Below are 16,897 nucleotides of genomic sequence, written 5' to 3'. Positions count from 1 at the left end.
TCCGGGCAGCATTGCCTCAGTTTCGTGCTGGCTCCAGCCTCTTCCCAGTGGTCGCGTCTCCAGGGTGGGAGGGGGGGAAGATGACCTCCTGGTGGATTCCGCGAGGTGAATTCTGCCTGGCGCTGCCTCAGCCTCCTGCCATCTCCTTCTTCTCCCTGGCTGTCGCGTCTCAGGGGTGGGGGGGGGGGTGATGAACTTCTGGTACCTGGTTCCACCTCACCCCTTCCTCGGGATTCCCATGCCACCGACCATCTCAGGAACAGCTGTTCAATTGACTCCAGCCTCGCCTCCATTATCCTCAGCCTCTCAGCTGTCTGGGAGCCTTCCTTGGTTCGTCCGATCTGGCGCCTTCCCTCGGCTCCTGCGATCGTCGAGGACAGCAGGTCCCGTGGCTTCCTAGATGCCCCGAGCATCCCTGGCAGGGATCCCGGCATCTCGTCCAGGGTGACCCACTCACCCTGCGACTCTCTGGTGGCTTCAGGTGTCCTGCTCCTTCCAGTCTCCTCCTCCTCCGAGCTTGATCTCGAACCCTCCTGGATTTCGTACTGTCTGGGAATAGTGTTCCCACCGATCGCCCGTGCTGTGGAGTCGGGTGCCCCGTCGCCGGTCCTCTGGTAGCCACCTCTTTGTGGGTTGAGTCTTTCCATCGCCAGCTTTTGTAATGGTTGCCTAATCCCAAATACTCAGTCTCACAAGCTTGGGCTTAAAGATAACTGATTTATTAAGGAATAGTATGCAAATACAGAGAAAGCTGAGAATGAGCAAAAGCGCGCCAAATACAAACTTAAAAGCATTGCCTGTGAGCAAGTTCCGCCCCAATCCCTCGTCAGTGCGCACCCCCTCCCAGGTGCTAGGAACCGTTAGACGCGCCTGGGAAAGTAACCTTGAGCAGGAGCGCAAACCCAAACATACATTCCAAGCCCTCAAAACAACGGAGGGCGGAGGAATGGAAAAAGCCTGGATGGGCAAAGGAACACGGAAAAGAAGATGACATGTGAAACGTTACAATGTTAACAGAACATTGAAATGGGTAACATGACATATCGCCCCCTCCCCAAAAGAATGCTATGGAGCAGGTTTGTCAGGATAGGCAGAGTGAAATTGGGCCACCAGACGAGGCGAGAGTACGTCAGGAGCAGTGACCCATTCAGGATGAGGGAAATGTTTCCAACGAACGAGGTACTGCAAAGTGGAGCGCTGGCGGCGAGAGTCCAGGATGAATGTCACCTCGAAATGTTGCTGGTTATCAATCATGAGAGGAGGTGGTGGAACGGGTTGGGGATGCCAGCGGTCCGACGGCAGGTAGGGCTTGAGTAAACTACAATGGAAAACAGGATGTAAACGTTTGAGGTTGTGAGGCAAAGCAAGTTTAAAAGTAACAGGGTTAATTTGTGCCACAATTGGAAAAGGACCCACAAACTTAGGGCCAAGTTTTTTGGAAGGTTGTGGGGACTTGAGAAATTTGGTTGATAAGTAGACTTTATCCCCGACAGTAAAAGATGGTTCAGGTGAGCGCTTCGCATCAGCATGGCGTTTGTAAGTAGCCTGGGCATGGAGGAGAGCTTGTTGAATGTTGAGCCATGAGTGTTTGAGAGAGTCAGCCCAGTCAGTGAGTGAAGCTGGTAGAGGTTGTGGATGGGGAAGTTCAGGAATAGGAACGAAGTCGCGCCCAAAAACAGTTTTAAAAGGAACTTGACCAGTGCTTTGATGAACAGCATTGTTATAGGCGACTTCTGCAAAAGGGAGTAAGTCGACCCAGTTGTCTTGTTGGTAATTAACAAAAGCTCTGAGATATTGTTCTAGTGTAGAGTTAACCGCCTCTGTAGAGCCATCCGTCTCCGGATGCCACGCGGTGGAGAGGGCTTGTTTGGTGCCTAGAAGTTTTAAAAATGCCTGCCAGAATTGTGACGTAAATTGTGTGCCTCTGTCACTCACCAAACGGGCGGGGATACCGTGGAGGCGGTACACGTGGACGAGGAAGAGGCGTGCCAGCTGTTGTGCGGTGGGGATAGAAGCGCATGGAATGAAATGGGCTTGCTTCGAGAAAAAATCTTTGACCACCCAAATGACGGTTTTACGTTGACTAGGGGGTAGATCAACGATAAAGTCCATGGATATGTCCTGCCAGGGGACAGATGGGGTGGCGACGGGTTGAAGGAGACCCTGAGGTTTGCCCGTTTTGCGCTTTGTTGCTGCACAAACAGGGCACGATGTGACATAAGCTTTAAGGTCTTTAAGCAATGTGGGCCACCAGAATTGTCGGCAAACAAGGTGAAGAGTTTTTAAATAGCCAAAATGTCCAGCCAGCTTGTCATCGTGGCAGCGCTGGAGTATCGTTTTCCGCAAAGCATCGGGTACATAGAGACGATCGTTGTGCCAGGCAAGATCGTCGGTGAAAGTTAGACTGTTTCGATTAGTTTGTAACCAAGTATCTGTTTTAAGGTGGAGAAGCAACTGTTGTTGCAAATCTGATGGAATTGACAAGCATGGCGAGTGGCTGGGAGGCGGAGCAGCTGGAGATTGCGTTTGCTGTGCTCGCGCCTGACTGCGCGTCACCGCTGCCAAACTTAATTGTTTTTCGGTCCAGACGGTTCCTTGGACCGTTGGCCCTGGGCCAGCATCTTGGGGTCGGCGGGAGAGCGCATCAGCCAAAAAGTTTTTCTTGCCTGGTATGAATTTAAGGGTGAAGTCAAAGCGGCTGAAAAACTCAGCCCAGCGAAGCTGTTTGGGGCTGAGTTTGCAACTGGTGCTTAGAGCTTCCAGGTTTTTATGGTCAGTCCAGACTTCAAAAGGGTTGGAAGTCCCTTCCAATAAGTGTCGCCACGTTTCTAAAGCAGTTTTTACAGCAAAAGCCTCTTTTTCCCAAACATGCCATCTCCTCTCTGTTTCGGTGAATTTGCGCGAGAGGTAAGCACAGGGTTTTAAGGCGCCAGAGTGGTCAGATTGTAGCAAGAGTGCTCCGATGGAGAAATCAGAAGCATCCACTTGTACAACGAATGGTTTAGAGGGGTCTGGATGCTGTAAAATTGGCTCTGTGGTGAAGATTTGTTTGAGCGCTTCGAACGCCTGCTGACAGGTTGGAGTCCATTTAAGGAGCGCTCCTGGGTTCTTTGAACGTCGCGTATCCCCCTGCGCTTTGGTTTTTAACAGTTCAGTGAGGGGGAGGGCGATTTCAGCAAAATTTTGGGCAAATGCCCAATAGAAATTGGCGAATCCGAGGAAACTTTGTAATTGTCTCCTGGTACGGGGAGGCTCCCATGCCACAATAGCTTCCACTTTTGCAGGGTCCATTTCAATGCCCTTAGCGGAAATTCTATAGCCTAGATAATCAATTTGTGACTGATGGAAGGCACATTTGGACAGTTTAGCATACAACTCTGCTTTTTTCAATTTAGCCAGCACCTGACGCACCAAGTGAATATGTTCTGACATGGTTTCAGTATAAATCAATACATCATCCAAATATACCAGTACCCCCTTAAATAGGTGGTCATGCAAGACCTCATTGATTAGTTGCATAAAAACCCCAGGTGCTCCTGACAAACCAAAGGGTAAGACTTTGTATTGGAAAGCCCCGAGAGGACAGTTAAACGCTGTTTTCTACTCATCCCCTTCCCTTATGCGAATACGAAAATAGGCTTCTCTCAAATCCAGTTTTGAGAAGATTTTGCCTCTGGCCAGATGTGATAACATATCTTTGATCAGGGGCAAAGGATATTTATTTAATATTGAGACCTCATTGAGCCCGCGAAAATCGGTACAAAGCCTTAATGACCCATCCTTTTTTGGTCTGAATAGGACAGGAGCTCCTACCGGGGAGTTAGCAGGCTCAATGAAACCCCTAGCCAGGTTTTTGTCAATGAACTCCCTTAGCGTAGTGAGCTCTTTGGGAGACATGGGGTATATTTTTGGGTGAGGTAACTTTACATTAGGTAAGAATTCAATGGCACAGTCCGTTTTTCGGTGGGGTGGCAAGCGATCTGCTTCCTTTTCCCCAAATACCTCAGCAAGATCCTGATATTGACTGGGCAGTCCCTCAAGAGGTTGAAGCGTTTGTACAGTAGTATACGCTACCCCTCCACCCTCCATGTCTTCTAGAAGATCTTTTTCGGGTACTTTGTAAAATCCATCTGCAAAAGTCACAGTTCTATGTAGCCAGTTGATGAAAGGATTTTGTTGTACAAACCAGGGCATACCTAAAATAACCAGAGGACCCCCCACTGGAGCTACAACAAATGGCAGTTTTTCCCGATGGGAGCCCATCTGCAAGGCGACCAGTCCTGTGGAATGAGTGACTGCTTTCCCTCCCGCCATAGTTCCATCCAATTGGGTGAAGATCATAGGTCTTGGCAAAGGAAACGTGGGCAGTTCCAGAGCCGCTATGACATCAGGGTGCATAAGGGAACGGGAGCAGCCCGAGTCGAGCATGGCCCAAACTTCCACAGTTTTGGTTTTTGATCCCAGTTTAACTTTTACAGTCAGTGTAGGGAAGTTTCCACTCACCGAATCGTGGTCACGCCTGGTTTCTTCCACCTGCCCTAGGGCGCCCTTCAGGGCAGGTGGTAGCCTTTTCCCGCCGGCTGTTCAAATTGCAATTCTTCTTCCTCTTCCCCGAATGGTAGTTCTGGTGGGTCCAATTCTGCGACGGCAGCTTTCAGTTTCCGCGGCAGAGCAGGCGACTTCACTGCAGGTTTCGTCTGCCGTTCTTCTGGACGGCGTCTGGGGCACGAAGTGGCGCGATGCCCTTCTTTTCCACATCTCAGGCATTGACCTTTGGAAAACCGTCGTTCCCTTTCCTCTTCCCAGGCTTTTGGTTTGGGGCGGCTGGCAAGTCCAGTCGTGCGCTCCTCTGGCAAGTCGGGATTGTCTAAGCTCTTTAGTATGGGCATAGGTCTGCAGGGCATTTTCTGCGCTGCCCGCCAACTGAATCCACCCGTATAGCGTCTTAGGATCGTCTCTTCCTAGTGCCCAACGGAGGATTTCTGGTTCTAGCCCCTGCTTAAACATTTCAATTAAAGTTGGCTCAGACCAGTCTTCCACCTTCCCTGATAAAGCTTTAAATTCCAGCGCATAATTGGCAACTGAGAGGGACCCTTGGTAGAGTTTCCTCAGGGCATTTTTGGCTGTCTCTTGGGCTAGAGGGTCTTCGAAATGCTGTTTAAGTGCCCACAAAAAGTCATCGAAGTCCTCTAACTCTGTTGCCTCGGTTTGGCACAGTTGCACATACCAATCAGCTGCCCTCCCTCTCAGTTTGTTGGCAATAAAATTGATTTTGCCGTGTTCTGAACGAAAGTTTCGGCCCCAATCCTCCATATAATGCTTAGCGTTAGTGATAAAAAAGGAGAGTGTAGTGGGATCCCCATCGAACTTCACTCCAAACGGTGGGAAGTTTCTTACCAGCTCAGCTGGCTGTGGCGGCTCCGTAAATGTCAGCGTACGCCGAGCCCCCATGGGTGGCCGATCCCTGGGAGGTCTTGCCTCTCGCCCCCCCACCTGACGGGATGCTCGAGTCTTGCTTCTTCCCCTGGGTGGTAGGGTGCTATGCCTTGGGTACTGTGACGGCTCTTCCTCCCAATCTTCCTGGGTTGGCTCTGCACCCCTGGGGAGATCCTTAAGGATTGTCACTATTAGATTCATTTTGTCCTCTATTGCTTTCATACGAGCAGGAGTGACCGGCTCTTCTAGGGTTTGGTTGGTTACCACCACCCTCGGTGACAAGGGGATTTTGGGCTCCCAGGATAGTTGTGGAGACCCCCTCCCCGTTGTCCTCTCCATTACGGTTTTGTGTTCACTCCTGAGGCTCTCCTGCATGGATATCAGCAGCTCATCTAGTTGGACATCCCGCAACTCCCGACGTGCTGCTCTTTGCGCTCTCGAGGTTAGAGCTGGTCGGATCCTTGCCGCCTCCCGCTCCTCCTCGCTTCCATCACTTGCGCGAAGCTGATGTTCGGTCATCGCTAGCGTTCCCTCTTATCCAACGATTGGATGGGGCTAGCGGAAAATGGATGAAATCATTCTCAGCTTTATGTAACGGTTGCCTAATCCCAAATACTCAGTCTCACAAGCTTGGGCTTAAAGATAACTGATTTATTAAAGGAATAGTATGCAAATACAGAGAAAGCTGAGAATGAGCAAAAGCGCGCCAAATACAAACTTAAAAGCCTTGCCTGTGAGCAAGTTCCGCCCCAATCCCTCGTCAGGGCGCTCCCCCTCCCAGGTGCTGGAAGCCGTTAGACGCGCCTGGGAAAGTAACCTTGAGCAGGAGCGCAAACCCAAACATACATTCCAAGCCCTCAAAACAACGGAGGGCGGAGGAATGGAAAAAGCCTGGATGGGCGAAGGAACACGGAAAAGAAGATGACATGTGAAACGTTACAATGTTAACAGAACATTGAAATGGGTAACATGACAGCTTTGATCCCTCACAGACGAAATCTGGAATGGTGCTAGTGGAAATTTTTTTTTTGATTCCCGTCTTTATGTGATGGTTGCCTTATTCAGAAAAAAACACAGACTCACCAGCCAGGGCTAAGGATATCTGGTTTATTAAGAATAGAATGCAGACACGGAGAAAGACGGGAATGAGCACATGGCATGCGAGGTAGCTGGTAAATACCTGCAGTGCAGACCTGATCCTTCCCCACCCACCATTGTCCCAAAGTCCTGACCGACGGTGAACCCGGAGTCTCGATGGGCAATCAGGGGGCGATTCCGGAGTCTCGATGGGCGATCAGGGGGATTAGCGCTGATTACCTCTGTCCTCTTCCTGTGTCCGGAGCAGGTGTGTCCCCCGTGGTAATGCAGAGATGTCAGGGAGATAGGATGATGGCTTCCCGGGTCAGGGCAAAGGTATGGCTCCTTTGTCCTTTATCTGTATTGTCTTTCAGTGCTTATGGGATTAGCACTGATTCTTTCCTCCCCCCTCCCCTTCACCGGAAAGGCATGTTCCCCGTTGTGATGTATGTATACATCGCAACGGGGGACATGACACCTGACCTGTGCTGAGCATATGTCTGGATGGCTGCTGGACAAAGCGGAGGTATGTGTCCTGCAGGCTTCTGGAGGAACATTTTATGCCTGCCAGCTTAAGCCCTGTAATTCAATGGCAAATTCTATGTACTGTGCATTCATGCTTCTCATTTTTTGTCATGTAGGAGCAACAGGCAACCAACAAAGTGTTACAGAAAAAAGTCAAATATGTGCAACACTCAGTAACAATAAAATGTTTTGGGGTTTTTTGGTGATTGATGGAAAACATCCCTGCAGATTTCAAATTATTCTGACTGCAAAGTATGAATGCAAGTATTTTCATGGCTGGGTAGATGATAGCAGCATCACTTCCTTTTTCAGAGAGGTTAAATAGGGAGGAGGAAAAGAAAAATATTAGTTATTGTGTTAAAAAATAGGAATTATCTACACATTTGTTATGCAACTTTTACAACTTTTAATTGGTTATTGCCCTTCTGAAGAAAGTGAAGGAATTCAGCTCCAGATTCTTTAACTTGTTTATTGCCCTTGGATATTATGCCCTTTAATATTATGATGAAATATGCAAAGACCTAGAGTTAGAAAATCAAAGAGGAAGAATCCGATCAGCATTTCTCAAGCTGAAAGAGCTGAAGAGAAAATTCAAGCCCCGGGTTGCTATCCTTAAAGATTCTGTGGGCAATACATTAAATGACGTGGGCAGTATTAAGAGAAGATGGAAGGAATATACAGAATCACTGTATAAAAAAGAGTTAGTTGATGTTCAGCTATTTAAGGAGGCAGAATATGATCAAGCACCACCAGTACTGAAGGAAGAAGTTCAAGTTGCACTGAAGGCATTGGCGAAAGACAAGGCTCCAGGAACTGATGGATTACCAGTCGATGTAATGATTGCCTACTCTAATAGACTCAGACCCCCAAGCAGGAACTTAATGATATCTGATTTATTAAAGAATAGTATGCAAATACAGAGAAAGCTGAGAATGAGCAAAAGCGCACCAAATACAAACTAAAAACCCTCGGCACAAACATAATCCCTCCCCTCGCCCTGCCGTTGCAAACTCCCCCCCCCCCCCAGGTGCTGGTAACCGTTTCTGCTGATGTCCTGGGAAAGGAACCTTGAACACAGGAGATAACCCAAACGCATTCCAATCCAGCTGCTAACATATAACAATCCCACAAGATGGAATCCTCCTCCCCTCCCAGACGAAACACGCATCAGCCAAATGACATGCGAAACGTTACGATGTACCGGCAACATTGGAATGGTGAACATGACAGTTGAGATATTTCAACAATCAGATGCAGCAGTGGAAGCACTTACTCTTCTATGTCAAGAAGTTTGGATGACGACGACCTGGCCAACTGACTGGAAGAGAACCATATTCATGCCCATTCCAAAGAAAGGAGATCAAACAGAATGTGGAAATTATCAAACAATTTCATTAATTTCACATGCTAGCAAAATTTTCCTGAAAATAATTCAAAAACATTTGCAGCCTTACATCGACAGAGAACTACCAGAAGTCCAAGCTGGATTTAGAAGAGGACGCGGTACGAGAGAGATCATTGCTGATGTCAGATGGATCTTGGCTGAATGTAAAGAATACCGGAAAGATGTTTACCTCTGTTTCATTGATTACGCAAAGGCGTTTGACTGTGTGGACCGTAACAAGTTATGGTTAATATTACAAAGAATGGGGATTCCAGAGCACTTGATTGTACTCTTGTGGAACCTGTACACGGATCAAGAGGCAGTCGTTAGAACAGAAAACAGTGATACCGAGTGGTTCAAAATTGGAAAAGGTGTGTGGCAAGGTTGTATACTTTCACCCTACTTACTCAATGTGCATGCTGAACAAATAATTCGAGAAGCAGGAATGTAGGAAGAAGAATGGGGTATCAGAATTGGTGGAAGACTCATTAACAACCTGCGATATGCAGATGATGCAACTTTGCTTGCTGGAAGTGAAGAAGACTTGAAGTACTTGCTGATGAAGATCAAAGATTGTAGTCAGAGATACGGACTACTCCTGAATGTGAAGAAGAGGAAGATTCTCCCAAATGGACCAATAAACAATGTCACAATAAATGGAGAAGAAATTGAAGTCGTCAACAATTTCAGTCTACTCAGATCAATGATCAATGCCAAGGGAAGTACTAATCAAGAAATCAAATGACGTATCGTGCTGGGAAAATCTGCCATCAAAGACCTATCTAAAGTTTTCAGAAGTAAAGATGTCAGTTTAAAAACAAAGGTGCATCTGACTCATGCCATGGTCTTCTCAATTGCCACATATGCCTGTGAAAGTTAGACATTAAAAAAGGAAGATAGAAGAATTGATGCATTCGAATTATGGTGTTGGCAAAGATTATTGAAAATACCGTGGACTGCCAGAAGAACAAACAAATTAGTTTTAGAAGAAATACAAACGGAACGTTCCCTAGAGGCGAAGATAACTAGGCTTAGACTCTCATACTTTGGGCACATTGTCAGGAAAGACCGATCCCTTGAAAAGGACATCATGTTTGGTAACGTCAAGGGCCAGAGGACAAGAGGAAGGCCTTCAATGCGACGGATTACAGCAACAATGGATGTAAACATTGGAACAGCCAGGCACATGGCGCAAGACCAAGCAGCATTTCGTTCTATTATACATAGGGTCACCATGAGTTGTAAATGACTCAATGGCAACTAACAACAACAACAACAACAACACACACAACAGTTCTGAGACCCAGAGTGAAAGAGTCTCACTTCTTAGCTCTCTTCCCCTGCTCCTGGCTCTTTGTCCAGAAAGCTTCTTCCCCTTCAGCCTCTTGCATCTCCTGCCCTCTATGCAAAGCACTCAAACAGCCCCTGGGTCCTGGGTCCTCTGAGTCTTATGAACCAGGAGGAGACCCGGCTCCAGGCCACTCTCGGGTGCCTTGGCAAAAGTGTCTCCTCCCCCCACCCACAGATTCCTCCAGTGAGAGGGGAATGTGAGTTCCTTGCTTCTACTGCTCTTCCCCTTTCTGCCCATTTTTCTCTTCCCGACCCCAAGACAGGCTTCAGGAAAAGCGCAGGCGCATTGGTGACTTCTGTCTGGCTCTTCATAAGTAGTTTAGTCTGGGAATGTGTTGCCATCCCACTGACCATCATAACTGAGCTGACACTTTCACTCTGAACTACCTCTAGCTCAGTGTTTCTCAACCTTGGCAATTTTAAGATGTGTGGACTTCACTTCCCAGAATTCCTCAGCCAGCCATGCTGGGGAATTCTGGAGTTGAAGTCCATATATCTTAAAGCTGCCAAGGTTAAGAAACACCGCGCTAGCTGCTCAAGAGGATCACGCTGCTCAAGAGGATCGTTTCCCTGTTTCAGTCTGTCAGGAGGGACTATCCAAACCACCACCCCTTAAGCTCTCAGAGCAGAAAGACACAGAGGTCACATTATGCTTGCCTCCCCCCATCCCCTATGGGGTCTGCATGGACATTTCTCTGTTTTTAAACAGACCTCCAGGAGGCAGGCACTACCTGACCGATTTCTCTCAACCTTTCCCTTTTCTAAGCAAGCACATTTGGTCCGTATCATTTCTTTTTCCTTCCAACTGTTCTTTTTATCCTACTTTGCAGAATGAAGGCTCTCCTTCTAAAATTTAGTGGTCTTCTCATATTGTTTTACCAAACTGGGGCAACAATGGGAAAAGGACCATCAGATGCAACTGTATTTTTGAAAACGTTCTCATGATTTTAAATGGAAAGAATATTACTGGGATGGGGAAGGAGGAGAAGAAAAGGAAATGCCCTCATGTTTGTGATCCTTAGTTATATTGGTTGGTACAGTACATAAATAATGTAAATTCATACACACATATATAGTACATACATAACTCTTTTGTAGATTTTAAATGATCAGAGTCTGTGTCTATCTGAACCGCTCATACTGTTCATCCCTGGCTCATGGTTCCTTTACGAAATGGGGCTGTTGGTCTGAGCTTCAAAAACCATGTTGGCTGACCACCACACGGAAGTCAAACCAGGCATTTCTACCATTGTTAATTGTACTTGCATCCACCCTTTTCTGTTTCAACATCTCCAAGCTTCAGCTTACAAGTTGCTTATCAAGTTTTTCATTGCTTTTAAAAAAAACTTTATGAACAACTTCAATGAAATGAAGGAATTCATTAGGAATCCTATCTTGTGGAATTTGCTAAAATGAAACTTGGCCAGAGATGGAGATCTTGTGCTTGAAAAGGATTTTATATTCAGATTGGGTTAATGGAAGCATGACCAAGCACCAAGGAACAATATCAGCAGTTATTCTTTTAGCCAAACACTTTGTGAGATACAGTCACAAACAGGAACAATTAATTACTAGGTCTGTGCAGTATGTTACTGTTTAGATTTCATCTGCCAATGGTTATAAGATGCCCTTAAAGGGCATGCCTTCAGTTACACCTCACCTCTGAAGGAACTACTGCCCTGGACCACATCAGGCAGGAGTTGCGGCCTGCTGCGGAGATGTGGCCCCTCAGCAGCCCTGTGGACGCGCATTGAGGACTCCCGGGGTGGTGGCCTGGAAGGAGCTGCCTGCTGGTGTCTTCCCATTCAGGCCACACAGCTGCCTTCTGTTCTCTCGGCAGCATTTTAAGCTATGTGCTCATGCTTTGTTTGGATAGCCACTTGAAGAGGAAAGCAATGTACAATACATAAAAGCTGCTTTAATGATAAAAGTAATACTAACAACAATACTATTACTACCACTATTACTCCTGCTAGTAAGAATGAGGAACTGGGCATATTAACTGGCAGTAAAGAACCCCTCCTGTATGGAACATGGGAGTGTTCAAGCAGCAGGCTGCCAAGGACAGTTAAGCTATGCGTGTTTTTCAGCCCAGACCTGCAATGAATTCTTCTAACCAAACTGAACAGTTTATTGCAGGTCTGGGCTGAAAAATACTCACAGCTTAACTGTCCTTGGCAGCCTGCTGCTTGAGCACTCCCATGTTCTGTGCCTGGGCTGCTTGGGGCTTCCTGGCCCATCATGCGTGGTCCTGCAATGAAACTGCTGAGTTAAGCAGGGACTGACTGCCGGCTATGGACAGGCTGGCTTCTGTCATAAAGCCTTCTGCATGGGTGGGGAGCAACTATCCTGGGGAACCACTGCGACACACGCAGCAGAGCATCTTGCAGTGCTTCCACCCCTGGTGAAAAGAGGTGGCCTGAAAGAGGGCTCCTTTAGTTGCTGGTGACATGCTGAAGGAAATGCCCATGGAAGCCTGGTGGATCATGCTACGTTTGTGGAAGAGTGTGGTCCATTTTATTTATTTTATTTTATTTATTGGATTTGTTAAGGCCCCCCAGTTCCAAAAAGACTGGGTGGCTTTTCTGGGGTCTACTGTTCTTGACTGAGCACTTACCAGAATTTCAGGATTTCAGAAACACCCAGAACAAAGGCCTGTCCGTGAATTTGTCATACTAGAGGCTTCCTGCGTCAGCCATGGCCCTTGCCCTCTTTGGTGGGCACCCTTGTGGGACAAGGTAGGAGACTCATCTTTGAAGGAGGCCTTAGGACAGGGTTTCGGGGAATGCTGTTTCTCTGAAATGCCGTCGGGCGTAGCTGCCTCATGGATTTGGGACTTGGACTCCTTCTAGGGTTGCTGATAAAAGATGCTTTTGATCTTGGCTTCCTGGAATGCCCTGGGCCTGCAGTGTAGCTTGCCCTGTACTGGTGAGTGGCGGGTCCTTGATTTCCAGCACATGAGAAGCTGTAGGGTTCTTCTGCGTGACTTTCACTGTGTTTCCCAGAAAGTGTTTGGTGGACTGCATTGTCTCACACTAGCCATCTATTGTTGCACTTTCAGTGCAGCAATGCCCCTCTGCATCATCAGTTGGCTTCTGGAGGAGTGCCACATTGCACTAATGCTCTGTGGCCGGCTCAGGGAGAAATTCCCACTGAACCCTTTCTATGTACAGCAAGAATGTGGTCTGGTCTTTAATTCAAGCAGTGCTACAAGTTTGCACTTTTGGCAAATATGTGCCAGGTTGTTTTCAGGCAGAAACATACACATGCTAGAGGCACCACAGGTCACAACTGCATGGTCCCGTCTGTTCATCGACCCTTTGGTTTCTTCAGGCAGTGCTTGCAGAGGCTGGAATTACTTCTGGCTCTCTTCTCAGGCTCCTGGGTTAGCCAAGTATGTCTTGCTGGCCTGGAAGAAACGTGTTAAGAGAGTCCCCCTTAAATTCCTCCACCAGAGACTCTTGACAAAGTGCTGCTTGCTCTCAGAGAGCAACTCCCTGGAACTGGCCTACCTGGTTCTTCTACAGCAGGGCTCCTCCACCAGGGTCCCATGGTATCCTCGGGCCCACAAGAGGTCCCTAGGGGTTCCCTGGGAGATCACAATTTATTTAAAAAACTATTTCAAATTCCGGCAACTTCACATTAAAGAAGCAAGTGTCATTCTTTATTTTCAGTTTAAGAACACTGATAGTGCATCTATACAGGCCCACCCATGAAACGAATAGAATAATTTGGTAACACCTGGCCTACATCTCAAGGGTTGGCCTATTGCGATACATTCCACAGGGGTTTTTACTGCTTTCTGGAATGATGTTACTCTGTGCCAGTCCAGTGGCAGAGGTGGAGGCCATTAAATTGATGGGGGGCAGAGCAAGAAACCATGTCCTCAGCGTCCCAAATGTGGAGGAACAGTTGCTGGGATAAATCCTGGGCAGGATGGTTCTGCTGTGATGCCACTTGGGCTGGGGTGGACCTTTCTGCCTTCCTTCTTGAACTCAGCAGCTCACTGCAGGTTCAAGGCTGCCTCTGTCAAAATCAGTTGGAAGTATCCTAGGAACCCTTCCAGGAGGGTTGGACTTGAGACACCCTGTGTTCGTTTTAATACATTAGGAATATCTCTACCTAATCTGACCCCAAGGTTTTCTAGAAATACCTCTGCAAGGTGCCCTACATTTGTTTTGTTGTTTATTCGTTTAGTCGCTTCTGACTCTTCGTGACTTCATGGACCAGCCCACGCCAGAGCTTCCTGTCGGTCGTCAACACCCCCAACTCCCCCAGGGACAAGTCCGTCACCTCTAGAATATCATCCATCCACCTTGCCCTTGGTCGGCCCCTCTTCCTTTTGCCCTCCACTTTCCCTAGCATCAGCATCTTCTCCAGGGTGTCCTGTCTTCTCATTATGTGGCCAAACTATTTCAGTTCTGCCTTTAATAGCATTCCCTCAAGTGAGCAGTCTGGCTTGATTTCCTGGAGGATGGACTGGTTTGATCTTCTTGCAGTCCAAGGCACTCTCAGAATTTTCCTCCAGCACCACAGTTCAAAAGCATCGATCTTCCTTCTCTCAGCCTTCCTTATGGTCCAGCTCTCGCAGCCATATGTTACTACGGGGAACACCATTGCTTTAACTATGCGGACCTTTGTTGTCAGTGTGATGTCTCTGCTCTTAACTATTTTATCGAGATTTGTCATTGCTCTTCTCCCAAGGATTAAGTGTCTTCTGATTTCCTGACTGCAGTCAGCATCTGCAGTAATCTTCGCACCTGGAAATACAAAGTCTTTCACTGCTTCTACATTTTCTCCCTCTATTTGCCAGTTATCAATCAAGCTGGTTGCCATAATCTTGGTTTTTTTGAGGTTTAGCTGCAAGCCAGCTTTTGCACTTTCTTCTTTCACCTTCATCATAAGGATACTCAGTTCCTCTTCGCTTTCAGCCATCAAAGTGGTATCATCTGCATATCTGAGATTGTTAATGTTTCTTCCAGAGATTTTAACTCCAGCCTTGGATTCCTCAAGCCCAGCATGTCGCACGATGTGTTCTGTGTACAAGTTGAATAGGTAGGGTGAGTATACAGCCCTGCTGTACTCCTTTCCCAATCTTAAACCAGTCCGTTGTTCCGTGGTCTGTTCTTACTGTTGCTACTTGGTCGTTATATAGATTCCTCAGGAGGCAGACAAGATGAGTTGGTATCCCCATACCGCTAAGAACTTGCCACAATTTGTTATGATCCACACAGTCAAAGGCTTTAGAATAGTCAATAAAACAGAAATAGATGTTTTTCTGAAACTCCCTGGCTTTTTCCATTATCCAGCAGATATTGGCAATTTGGTCCCTAGTTCCTCTGCCTTTTCTAAACCCAGCTTGTACATCTGGCAATTCTCGCTCCATGAGTTGCTGAAGTCTACCTTGCAGGATCTTGAGCGTTGCCTTACTGGCATGTGAAATGAGTGCCACTGTTCGATAGTTTGAACATTCTTTAGTGTTTCCCTTTTTTGGTATGGGGAAATAAGTTGATTTTTTCCAATCTGATGGCCATTCTTGTGTTTTCCAAATTTGCTGGCATATGGCATGCATCACCTTGACAGCATCATCTCGCAAGATTTTAAACAGTTCAGCTGGAATACCATTGTCTCCTGCTGCCTTGTTATTAGCAATGCTTCTTAAGGCCCAATCAACCTCACTCTTCAGGATGTCTGGCTCTAGCTCACTGACCACACCGTCAAAGCTATCCCCGATATTGTTATCCTTCCTATACAAGTCTTCCGTATATTCTTGCCACTTTTTCTTGATCTCTTCTTCTTCTGTTAGGTCCTTGCCATCTTTGTTTTTGATCATACCCATTTTTGCCTGGACTTTACTTCCAATGTTTCTAATTTTCTGGAAGAGGTCTCTTGTCCTTCCTATTCTATTGTCGTCTTCTGCTTCCATGCATTGCTTGTTTAAAAATAATTCCTTATCTCTTCTGGCTAACCTCTGGAATTTTGCATTTAATTGGGCATATCTCCCCCTATCACTGTTGCCTTTTGCTTTCCTTCTTTCTTGGGCTACTTCTAGTGTCTCAGGAGACAGCCATTTTGCCTTCTTGGTTTTCTCTTTCTTTGGAATGTATTTTGCCGCTGCCTCCTGAACAATGTTGCAAACTTCTGTCCATACTTCATCCGGGACCCTATCTACAAAGTCCAGTCCCTTAAATCGATTCTTCACCTCCACTGCATATTCCTTAGGAATATTAGTGAGCTCATATCTAGCTGATCTGTGGGTCTTCCCTAATCTCTTTAGTCTGATCCTAAATTGTGCAAGAAGAAGTCCGTGATCGGAACTACAGTCAGCTCCAGGTCTTGTTTTTACCGACTGTATAGATGTCCGCCACCTTTGGCTGCAAAGGATGTAGTCAATCTGATTTCGGTGTTGTCCATCTGGTGAAGTCCATGTGTAAAGCCGTCTCTTAGGTTGTTGGAAGAGAGTGTTTGTTATGCAGAGTGAGTTGTCTTGGCAAAATTCTATCAGCCTATGTCCTGCTTCATTTTGTTCTCCCAGGTCATGCTTACCTGTAATTCCAGGTGTCATTTGACTGCCCACCTTAGCATTCCAGTCTCCTGTGATGAAAATAAGAAACCTGAAGTCCAGTTTCTCTTTTAGCCCAAGCCAAAATGGCCACAGAGGGCAGGGCCCAGCAGCCTAAGATGGCCCACAGGTGCCAGGCAGATCTGCCAGTCATGGCAGCTACGATGTCCCAGCAAAAACTGTCCAGAGAAGAGGGAAATGAGCATTTTAAAACTGGAGCTGCCTCAATTTGGGTTGGGGATGAGCTAGAGACAAAGTTATGAGGACCTACCATGCGTAACAGCAGGTGCTGGGGTATGTTCCTGCCACGGTTAGGGGGACATGAGAACGGCCCACAGTGAAAGCGTGTAACAAGCTGAAATAGATATTAAACCTCAAATGACAGGACCACCCCCCCTGCGCCTCACCCCCCCCCCCCCGCTTTGCCTCCGGAGGCATCTCAACACTGGCATTTCATTGCTTCTATAAAGAAAGGAAAAGAAGGGGAGAGAAAGACTAAATAAAAGAGCTGCTTGGCTAATTTAATGGCTCTGATTTATTTTTAAGTTTATTCAACTTAGATT

This window comes from Candoia aspera, chromosome 13 (genome assembly GCF_035149785.1).
Source record: "Candoia aspera isolate rCanAsp1 chromosome 13, rCanAsp1.hap2, whole genome shotgun sequence".
In the NCBI taxonomy this organism is placed as follows: domain Eukaryota; kingdom Metazoa; phylum Chordata; class Lepidosauria; order Squamata; family Boidae; genus Candoia; species Candoia aspera.
Note: the sequence above shows the minus strand (reverse complement) of the source record.